The sequence below is a fragment of the Ambystoma mexicanum genome, chromosome 7p, assembly GCF_040938575.1.
Source record: "Ambystoma mexicanum isolate Mex_15411 chromosome 7p, UKY_AmexF1_1, whole genome shotgun sequence".
NCBI lineage: Eukaryota > Metazoa > Chordata > Amphibia > Caudata > Ambystomatidae > Ambystoma > Ambystoma mexicanum.
This window is the reverse complement of record NC_090939.1, coordinates 483,893,396-483,905,556: the sequence shown is the minus strand read 5'-3', so window position 1 is coordinate 483,905,556 and position 12,161 is coordinate 483,893,396.

The window sequence follows — 12,161 nt, the reverse complement described above, 5'->3', positions numbered from 1 at the left end:
TCAAAAGCTTGCACACAATCATCAATGTGATCTGTTATCGATGTTATATAGACAGCATCTCTGATCATTGCAGAATTCCAATATGTGTTTACAATTATTAGATGATGTTTCCTATTGGCATCGCGCTTAAAGCTTTGCAGGATTGTTACTTGAACAAACAAATTCGGGTTGTATGAACTTAACACCCAGCCATAAGAATTCTTAATAATCATGAGTAATCCCGAAATAACCAACCAAATAAGTTTTTTCCTGCAGAGTTTAAGAATACTGAATAACCGTCACAGCTTGGAGTTTCGCTTAACCACGATTCTTGCAAACAGATTATCAAATTCCTAGACTCTAGTGGACAATCTTCTTGAAACAAATGAGTAAAACCATGTGTGTTCCAAGAGGTTATCAACTGGGACGAGGGGCCTGTCTGGGATCCAAGCTATCTATTATTTCTTTGTGACCAGATATTTACATTGGCGTTTTGTAGGCTTGATTGAATCAGCTTTTGATCTACCAAACCGTTTGAATTTTGTTTTAGCTGTTTCCACAATGCATCTTTTTTCTGCTCCGTAGTAGAGAAGTTCTTCTGTTTCAGTGCGTCTGAGCTCTGCAAAGACTGGGAATAATCTTTCCTGGTCAGATCAAAACCAAAGAACAACAGTTCCATCCATTAATGACTTTACCAACGCTTTGGATTTCAGATGTAGAATCACCCAGTCAGATCTTTCTTCTGTTATATATTCAACTATTGCGATGTCATCAGATCTAATATTACGGAGCGCTGGAATTGTATGAAGCAGATTCATTACATTAGAGCGATTCAAATTTACCTCATTCTTTGCTTCCAAGATGTTTTCTATCTCCAGGTACAAGGGACAAAAGACCCTAATAGGGACTTGCTGGTCTCGGCATCTGGCTCAAAACTTTTTTGGTTTTGGGCAGTAGTGTGTTTCAAATTTAACTTTGATGCAATATCTGCCGACCCTGCCCCAGTACTTTGTTTTAAACATTTTCTTTGACCTGATATCATTTTCTTTGCGTTTATTTTTTTGTGACCCACTCTGCTGCATGGGAAGTTCAAGGATAAGTTTTGGTGCGGTAGTATGAAGAGTATCGGTCCGTGCCACTGCCACGGCCACGTCTATGCTTTCGTCAGACTGCGGCTCATCTTCATCTTCTATTGAGTAGGTTGAGAGATTGCACAGATCAATTGAGGATTCAATGCTTACATTGACTGATATTTCAGTGTCCTCTCGTGGTCTTTTTGCCAAATTTGCAAACCTCAAGTCCACTGAGATTTGTGCTGGTGTTTTTCTTTTGAGATGAACCAAACCGGCCTCTGAAGTATTTTTTGTATTTATTTCAGCTCGTGGGGGTGTTGTCAAATTCCGAATAAATCTCTTGGCTTCATTAGAGCGTAAGCGTTTGGTAGGAGGCCCTGCTTTTGTTATTTTTTTTAATGGGTTTTTTTTGTACTTTTTTTTGTTTCCCAGACTCTTAAGCACCGGATGAACTAGCCGGATTTATTGATTTTGGGCCGCCAGAAAAGATTCCAAATGAAACTTTGGGTACTCTTATAACATCGCTCTTTGATTTTGGCTCTACGCTCTTTAGACCAGCTTCCACTTGGCCATCGGTATTTAACATCCTTTGCACTAAGGTTTCATCATTCAGGCCAATTTGGACAATCCTGGTTGTTTGTGCAGCTATGGAGTCTGAGTCTGGGCCTTTATTTGTGATAGTGGCTTGGGCCTTTGTATTGGTCGATGAACTTACATTGTCAACCATTTGTGCCGGGCAAGCTGCAAGAGTTGCATCATTTCCACAAACAGCATGCAAACCAAATGCAGTTGTTAATTCATTAACAAGCTTAACCGTTGCTGATTCAAGGTTTTCGACCCTGTAAGAATAGAGGTTGGTATTATGACAACAAGGTTGGTGCACCGGAGCATTATGGCGTATCCATTTTATCCATTCCAGTACGGCATTACTTAGCTCACTTTTGTCGTGCATATCATGCTTAGTTATCTCATTCAGGCGGGACTGCCATTGCCGTGAAGCTACTGCCTCGTAATCATGTCTTTGCTCCAGATGTTCATTATGCTTTTCCAACACTAAAAGTTTACTGTTGGCCGTCGCCATTAAGGAAGTTTGATCCCGTATCACCTCATTTAATGATTCATAAAGTTCCATGAATGGTAGCAGGGCTATTGATGTAGCTGCAAGCACGTTGTTGTGTATCTGCAGCCCGGCCGCGATTGATATATTTCCCTTCAAATTTATAGAATTCTCCTGAGATGTATCGGCAGTCCGTGTCACATATCGCGCACGATGCTCGGTTTTTTCATGTAACGTTGTTGTCAAATCCAGCTCTTGACCAGACTCTTTTTCGCTATTTACCGTTATGTCCGAGCCCTCAGCACCATCTAAATTTATGGGGACTGGTGGAGAGCAGTTTCGAAATCCACTTGGTTTTTTTCTGATGGATTTATTCAGGTCTTTTTTCAAAGTACTCTGATGTCGTGCTTTTTCAGGTACATTTGTATGTTTTTAAACAAAACTTGTATTGAGACGTTCTCGCATTTCAATAAAGTCGGCTTTCAACCGTTCGGTTAGACGAGCTTCCCGTGCCACCACGTCTATCCCCGAGAATGAGGAAGGTAACGAATGAGACACACTTTGATTTTGAGATGCTGCTTCAAGATTTGTTTCATTACCGTCTGCCTTCCCCACATTTGTTTCTATATTTTTGTGTGCACATAGAGTCCCAAAAGTTGGTTTTCAGCAGATGCCATAGTACGTTTAAAACTGCTGACCAAATTATGCAAACTCTCGAGACTTGTGTGTGATGTTGTCAACCTTTCAGTTGGAGCTTGTACAAGTTCAGAATTAGCTTCTTTTGTAGTCACAAATGCATCTGTCGCCAACGGTATTTGTAAAAGTTCAGAATCTGTTATATTGAATGAAAAAGGTAACTCCGACGCATCCAAATAGATTGATGACTTTGGCGATCTCTGCATGTTTGGAATTAGTGCCGAGGAGAGACGTTGTTCAATTTCAATATCAATCTCACTCGGATTTGGACATGTCTGCATGCAAGTTATAGTGTCACTTATATTTTCCACTATAGCACTCTTTGTTGGCTTTCCTGCCTTTTCAGCATTTGCTGAAAGCGCAATGGTGGCCATGTCTACTAAAGACGCAATGTGGGCTCTGCATCCCGCCAGTTTTTCTGCAGTCGAAGCGCCTATCAACAACTTGTTATCAGTCAAGCACTCAGTGCTTACCTTTCGGATTGGTGGCTTTGCTGTTTTTGGCAGTGACCGTTGCAGCAAAAGAAGCCTTTTACGGGTTTGTGGGCCCGCCACCATTTGTGCGGGGTGTTGCTCCATCTGGCGACCTGGAGGCGGACTGAGGCTGACTGAACTCAGCTTCCAAACTCCGTGCCGCGCTCTGTGCCGGAAGACGGATTTTGTAGGCAGTCTTGTGAGTTAAAGGGACAGAAACACTCAAGCCCAAACCAACGTCCCTGCAGCGTCTCAATAGAAATGGTCCGCACAGTAACACAGGCTGACTGAACTCAGCTTCCGAACTCCGTGCTGCGCTCCGCACCGGAAGATGGATTTTGTAGACAGTCTTGTGAGTTAAAGGGGCAGACACACTCAAGCCCAAACCAACGTGACTGCAGCTCCTCAATGGAAACGGTCCGCACAGTAACACAGGCTGACTGAACTCAGCTTCCGAACTCCGCGCTGCGCCGGAAGACGGATTTTGTAGGCAGTCTTGTGAGTTAAAGGGGCAGACACACTCAAGCCCAAACCAACGTCACTGCAGCTCCTCAATAGAAACGGTCCGCACAGTAACACAGGCTGACTGAACTCAACTTCCGAACTCTGCATATAAATTCAAGAGACAGAAGGTTCATGGGGACTTCAGCCGATAGATGAGCAAATGGCTGGCCATGATCATGCAATGCGGAGAGGCAACATTTTACAGGCAGCAGACAGAGAAGGCGAGCTGTAGTCAAAGGGAGGTTGTGTCCTTTTATCTGGATTGCCTTGGTGCGGGAGTTGTGATACTGCTCCAGGCTGGCAGGACAACATAGGGTTGCCCGTGCTGACAGCGCAGAAATCTCGCTCATACTTTATGTGAGCATATCAGTTAAGTGAGGTGCACATGTGCAAATGAATTCTGAGACAGCCAGAGAGGTTTTGTTTTGTATGTAAAAGAATTCAGCACATTTCAAAAGTTATGCATAGAAATTTAATAAAATGTTGTACAAAGCGTGGTTCCTGACAAAAACCACGGTCGAAGTGGGTGAAACAGATGTTTTGTCATTGAGCTGAGTTCATGTTGAAATTTTCTTTCTTGCTGCTTATTTTTACTGAATCCCTTTCACATGGTTATTTATATCGCTATTCAATGTTGCTCTTTATGATCGGTAAGTTAATTTGCCAAGAGAAGTACACGATTTAAAAGTTACAACGTGTCTTAATACATTCTTCATGGTGCTCAGGTTGTGTCATTTGATTGATTGTGTGTTATGTAGATAGCTACAGTGTGAGTATGGTATTCAGCTGTACATGTTTTATGAACAAATCTGTCAAAGACAGTAGTCCAGCCTTGTAAATAAATGGCTTGGTGACAGGTAGCCATGTCAACACATTTTAGTGTGATAGGCCCGGTGATCTGCGTTTAGAGTTGACCCTAAGTAGAATACAGGTAAAAGAGGGGAGTCTTGTCACACCATACAGGGCATTACCATAACAACGCTGTGCCACCCTTTTACCACAGTAATAAAATACCACCAAACTAGGTATAGCCCTCTGACAAAATCCCTAATAGTCTCCCTGTCCATGTTACCGACACCCTGTGTTGCGTCTATTATTGAATATAAACTCCCAGAGAGGTTGTCGGTAACAAATTCTGAGTTGCTGTCGCTGTGGCCCATACTTTCCCCTCCTTGTGAAGTTTTTCATGTGAGCTCTGGCACTGTCTACTCCTGAGTTGGTTTGTCCGAGGCTGAGGCCCCGGTGGAAGTTAATTAACTGCATGCCTCTGATGCTATCGACTTAAGACCCACCAGCATGATGTTATCGGCCCTGGCAATTGGTAGAAGTGGGGGGGTGATAAGAACTGAGGCTTAGGACATTTTTTTATACTAAGCTGCTGTGGGCTATCTGACATGGGATCGAGGTTAGACGTGAGGGAAATGTTAATAGAAGCCAACTTCATTTTATGCATACCAGTAAGTAGCAGCTTTGTCCTTGGGAGAACACTCACTCCAGGGTATGGCATCACAGAAGTGTAGTCACCATGCCCCCTCGACTTAGCACTTCGAAGGCTCTGGCCTTCCTTCATCCAAACGCCTCCCCCCTTCCTGCCCGCTGGCTGATGAGTGACTGAACTCATCACAGAATTCTGCGCCGGTGCTCTGTGCCACAGGAATGGTTTTTATAATCTTTTAAGCGACAGTAGCAGGTACTGAAATCTCCTTTCTCAAGCAAAATAACCAGTTATGTGTTAGGGCTTTTAGCCATCCGTCCCACCTTAGCTGAATGAGAAGTGGGTGGTGATCACTCTGTTCATCAACTTTAAAGGACTCAAGGAACTGCCAGTCACTGGTTGAGGCTAGAAGGTAATCAATGTGCATGACTTTACCCATAGCAACACAAATGGATTTAGCTGGTTGGTCACCATAGGTCCTGCCATTGCATGCCTTCATTGCTAATACGAAAAGGATCCTAGCAGTGTCTAATGCATGTTTCTGTGTTCTTTTAGGGGGTAAGGCTATCTGTTCAGGGATTGCACACACCGGATCTTACTCCTCCATCACTCCCTTAAACAGAATTAAGGTTTCAAAATTAACATTACAATCATGTTATTATCTGGGGATGACAGGTTGCATATATTTAACAACAGAATAATTGGTTTTGGACTCTCTCCTATGTGTAGCTCTTGCACATCTGATGTCCCTGTGTGAAGTTCTTTCACTTTTACGGTTAATAGCTGTCTATACAGGTTAAAAGACTACCACTCTGTCTTACTCTTGGTCTTTGAATTGCAGGTACATGGTAAGGGGCAAAGCCATGTAGATGAACATTGTTTAATACCCACATTTTGTGTAAGCATATAATGTACATATTCACTACATTACTTATCCTCAAGATGTTTATCCACTCCCACAGTCCTACACAACATTGTTCTGAAGCTGAGTGTAGCTGCTGTCTCGGATGCAGTGATCCGCCAACTGGTAGGACTACTAAGATGTGTGCTTCCTAAATTCTCTTGTGGGGTGGGGTTGAGGGTGTTTATAAAAACAGGTAGTCAGTCGACTTTGTTCAGACCCGGCACTCTATTGAGGAACAGTCCAGTTGCAATAACCCCTGTAAAGCTCGGGTCACTTTTTGATGGTACCTAATGACAGTATTTGGCAGATGTTTGGCAGATGATTTGGGGGTTTTACATGTGGGTCTTCATTAAAACTAGGGCCAAGTGAAATGTCAGAGCCATGAGGGGGAGTCAGGGTGGTCTCAGGATAATGCCTGTGCTCAATGGTGGGATGTCTCTGTATTCAATAGGTCTCTAAACTTTACGTGTATGTAATCCTCCTGTGAGTTTGCTGGGAATGGAATTTGCTCGCATAATGCAATATCATCCTGAATATCTGAGAGGCAGTCCCTGGTACCGCGTATCCCATAAATACATGTATTGGTCAATGAGGCATGGCTTTCCCAAATACCGCTGTTCTATTTTGGTACTCTATGCATATAGAGTGAGCAGTTCTTAATTGGGTCTCTTTTTGCGCTCATCTGGGACAATATTTCGCCGGGACCTGTGTTCATTTATGTGCTTATTTGGTTAGTGAGACAAGATCCCGGGTTTCTTAGCTTGCTATGGCTCGCTCTGCTGCTGTTATCTGTGTAATTTCTTCTAGTATATGCGTCAAAGGCCTTATTAGCTAGACCTCTGTTTGCATGGGCTGGATGCTCAATAACCTTTGTTTTATTATAATCAGTCAGGTAACTATTTATATGGGGTCTTCTACCCATCCCAACATTCCAACTTTATTATGTGCATGTTTCTCAGATGTTCTACTATGGACAGTTTCACTAGCTTGTCTTAATATCTGGTATATCTTTTGTAGGTTTACTACTCAGAAATGGAGAGGAGGCGGTATTTCATCGTGCATGGCTTTCCTATCTCTGATCATTTGTAAAACCAAGCCTTTAATACACCCAATTCTCGTATGATTTCCATACAATTACCAGTTTGAGTGCAACTTGATATAACCCCCTCAGGAAACACTCCTTTATCTGCACTATCTGCTCTTGATGTTTTCTTCATGCTACTCTCTTTCTTAGCTTTAATTCCGTCTCTCTGCTTCATTTTAGTTTTCTGCGTAATAACCAGGGCAATATATTTATTGGCTTCCCTTGTCTTGGCTGTGAATGTTCTCGTTTCCCAATGTAGAAAACCAGTTTGAGCTTGGAATTTTGAAAACAGCATCTGTATGACCTACAATTGCCACTATTTCCCCGGGTTTCGGCACCTCCAACCACCACCCGTCCTTGCGACTCTTGGACGCACAATCTGTTAAATTACCTGATGTAAATCTGCAAGGATATTGTATTATTTACCACCTTCTTGATCATCTAGTCTTAAGATCTCATATGTATCCAGTGAATCTCCTTGCAGATTCTTCCCTTTCCCTATACTCCTGCTCATGTCAGGATTAATATATAAAGGTTGAGTTTCTTTAGCTGGCATAATGCCGATTTCATCTATGATCGCATCTGACAAGGATATTACACAATTTGATGCGTGAGTTTTTCCCATGGGCTCACAGTGTTCAGGAGTGCTTTTTCTATTTGCCCTTTGAGTGAGGAGAGTAAATCTGCAATTTCACTAATTAAAACATTTGATTCTCTTACTGGTTTCAGTAAATCATTGCTTTTCTTTTTGGCAATATTGCCTGTCGTGAAGCTAGCATTGGCTTTTCTTTTGGCCATAGTTAATGAGTTTCTGAGATACCAAAATGGTGATATACAATGATACTGCGTTAAAAAAGTGCATGTGATGTGTGCAAAGGTGCAAGAAAGTGCAAGAGTGCAAATAACACCGAATAACAACAAGTCTCAGGCTTGGTTAAAATACGATTAATAGAATTAAAACTACTAGATATATTATGCTGCAAATAGGTACTTAAAAAAACGATTCTACAGATTTCCATAAATTCATAATTAAAAAAAGGTAAGATCAATAAAATCAATACAGTGGTAGGGAGAAATTTAACTATTATGAAATTAAATCGCCAATCCGATTTTTAGATATTGACCAAGACAGCCTGTAACAGACAGAGCAATTTTAGCACAGAGAGTTATACCCTGTGTGATGCAGTGCTGACAGCTTGAGGGGCTGTCAGAGTCTGTCTCCTCCTTCAAGACTGGTGGTTCTAACAACTCAGGATAGTGGTGCTAGCCTTTTATTAGAAGGGGACTTAGTTTACTCCAATGTTGCAGGCAACAAGTTCCAGTGACTCCCTCTGTGCCACACTGCACCCAGATTATGGAGGGTAGACAATTGTCCAAGTACTGGCAAATAATAAAGTATAGGAGGCTCAGCGCACGCCCAACAGCTTGGAGGCAAATCAAGGACAGTCTCCCCACCTCAAAAAAATATGTCAAACTATCTAGGCAAGCCCAAGCAGCAGACAAGGAGAGTGAGTTCCATGCTTTCAGCAGCAATGCACAAAAAGAAGTTAAGCACTTGCTTTCTTTTCATATGAAGTTCAACTCCCCCTTCACAGAACACCAGATTGTCTGTATCTCCCACTGTCTGCGGACAGATTCATATTCCTACAAGTGTGGCAGTCCTCTTTCAATACAGGGTGTGAAAAACGCATGGTTGCATGCCCGGATAACACATGCAATCCATCCGTGAACAGCTGGGTGTCCACAGATACTGGGCGAGGGGCATAGATCATGCCGTCTTGTCTTTTTGCGCATATCCCTCCAACACACTGTGATTAGCTGCATCCAAGCAGCCATAGAGCCATTCACAAATCACATCCACAAACCTTCCATCTAACCTTCTCATCTCAGCTCAAAAGTGCAGATGAGTCACAGGGTACCTTTTTAAACTTGCACAGCTTTAATCTCCCAGAATCTGCAGTCATCAATACATACAAAGACATCCTTCAGATATGTTTTAATTAACCATTTTCAAAAATCTGCTACTGAATTTAAAATAACTGTAAAATGTAAAATAAAAGATGGTTCATGTCACACCTCAAAGCAATGAAAAAAACAAACTGCCAACTTGAACAAATGGAGAAAAAACTACGACCAAACCAAAATAAGAACATATCTCCACAAAATTCAATCATACAAAATGGACATTCTTTTGACGACTGGATCACAAAAGCCACCAACTATTCAAATTCGTAAACTCGATGAGAAATCCCTCTGGATGCAATAACACGCTGGTGCCTTTGCAAAAGTTATGCAACAATCTCATAGATCATTTTAAGAATAAAATCAGAGACATACACCAGATCATACAAAGTAGACCGATCAACCAGACCATATACCACTTCCTACCAACCCTGGGACCACAGAACTGACCGAACAGCTTTGCCCAAATGTTAAGAGAAAAAATTCCTCAGCTTGGTGAAAAAAAACAATGAGGCATGCTACCCAAAGGACCCCTGTCCACCAGTCATCTACAAATCAATCCTTAGACACGATACACTATCGGAATGCTACATAAACCTCTTCAATCTATCACTTTCAATGGGGAGAGCACCACAAGTGTTCAAATCTGCCTACATCATACCACTCCTCAAGGATACAATGGGCAATGTGGAAGACTTCTCAAACTACATGCCGATTTCAAACATTCCTATTAGAGACCTATGTCTATGAACAAATACTGGAACACGTAAAAAAAAAGACTATTGGTCCAGACACAGGTAGGCTTCAGACCCATGAGAGTAACATAGACGTAAAGACCAATGCAGACTCCTTCACAAACTCGGCACTGATACTACTGGACTTCTCCTCTCCGCAGTATTTTACACAGTCAACCATAACATCCTCATCAAGCGAGGAATCGCCAACACGGTGCTGCTCTGGATTAAATCTTTCTTGTCAAAGAACAGAAACAGTAGGGATAAAACCTTTCAAATCTGCACCACCGGACACCACCAAAGGCTCATCATTATCCCCACTAATCTTCAACGTCTACATGATGCCACTAATCAATCTCATAAAAAAGACTTGGCTACACATGTTACAACTACGCAGGTGGTACCCAAATCATCTTCAAAATCAGCGATAAACAAGAGGAGAACACAACGCTATAAGAGTGTCTCACAGAATTCTACCAATGGATGAACACTAATCACCACAAAATCAACCCAGACAAGATGGAAATCTACCAATCCTCTCCTTCATGCACAAAACACTCCCTCATCATGTCCAGGATAGACTATGCCAACAGCATATACCTAGGAAAGCCGGAATTATTACTGAGGAAAATTCAACAAATACAGAAGGCAGCTGCTAAACTTCTCCAACTCTCACGAAGGGACCACATCACACCAGCGCTAAGGATGCTACATCGGCTCCCAGTCAAAAACAAATCAACTTCAAAACCATGTGCATAACACATACAGCAATCCATGGCCAAGGAGTGGAACTCATACAAAAAGAAAATCACCATACACAAGCCAACTAGACCACTCTGATCCAGCAATGGCATCCAATTATAACCTAAACCATACTCGAGGAAAAAACATGGTGGATCATCATGGTGGAGGAAGGATAGATCAGGGGCAACGTGTTTGTCTTGGAAGCAAGACAACGCAATGCAACACAGATTTGAATCCTAATCTTGCACTTAGAAACCACTCCTGGTATTAAGCGCACTATAAATTAACAATTCTAATTGTTATTGTCTTGCTTAGCCGTAAAACTATAGAACTCTGTCCCCAAAGAAATACGAACTATGAAGGACCATCCACATTTCAGGAAATTTCTAAAAAGCAGTCTCTTCAACCCCGAATGGAATGAAAAGGACTGAGCAACACCAATGCACCATGAACCAAACGCACAACTGAAAAGGAGTGGGGAGTAGCCCGGACCTTGGTGGAAGGCAGAGAAGAAGAGAGTCATCTCAATGGGATGCTTATTTTATGAGCTGAAGTGCACTCATCCTGATAGACAATCTAAAAGGTAGAAACCGTGAAGGGAGATGTGGTCCACTTAATCAGATAACCAAGGGTGTGGAATAAGCCACACATAAAGGAATAGGGTTAGATGCAGAAACCAGTCATCCTACAGGTGGACCATGGGGCACAAGGAATACACTGCCCTTGGAAGAACTCATGAGGGCAGTAATTGCTATACTCTAGAATGATCGACCAGAGAAGGAATAGTAATCGCATTTAATGAGAACAGCGGGTGTAGGAAATATACTGCCACTAACAAACCGTACTAAAAACTCACCCTTCTACATACACCTCTCAAACTCTGAACTAAACACAACCATACCTCTACAACACCACACTCCGTACATACATCACAACACAACAACAATAAAACAAACCAGACATAACCTCACCCAATGCCACAGGGCGGGCCACCAAACAAAAATCACGCCTATGCTCATTGAATGGCGTATCCGAACTGCAGCTGCCAACAGCACATCACAGCTCTATTACTCTGTCTCCTGCTCAATCCTACTAACAACCCCCTCCCTCCCTGCATTACAGATCTACCAGAGTGCGAAGAGACCATGCAGGGCTACATAAACCTTTGACATAACATAATATTAGTTGCATATATTTGGAATAATACAGCAAAGTTCTCAATGTAACTGCTGAAATATGTTACCACATATAGAAGTGAAACTATTTCCACCATTTGACAAAAAGACCTTGAAACTATATTACAAAAAACATTTTCATTTTCAAAACATCATGCACTTTAAATTCTAATACAATGTTCTTCACCTGTAAAATATGCAACATAAAATGTTAAGCATATTTTGAGATTATTTAAACTACAAACAATCAATTTCAATCCTTGCAAATGCTAGAACAGAAAAATATGAAGATTCAAAAAAGCACATCCTGGAATTTCACAGATGCTGTTGCAGTTAAATGA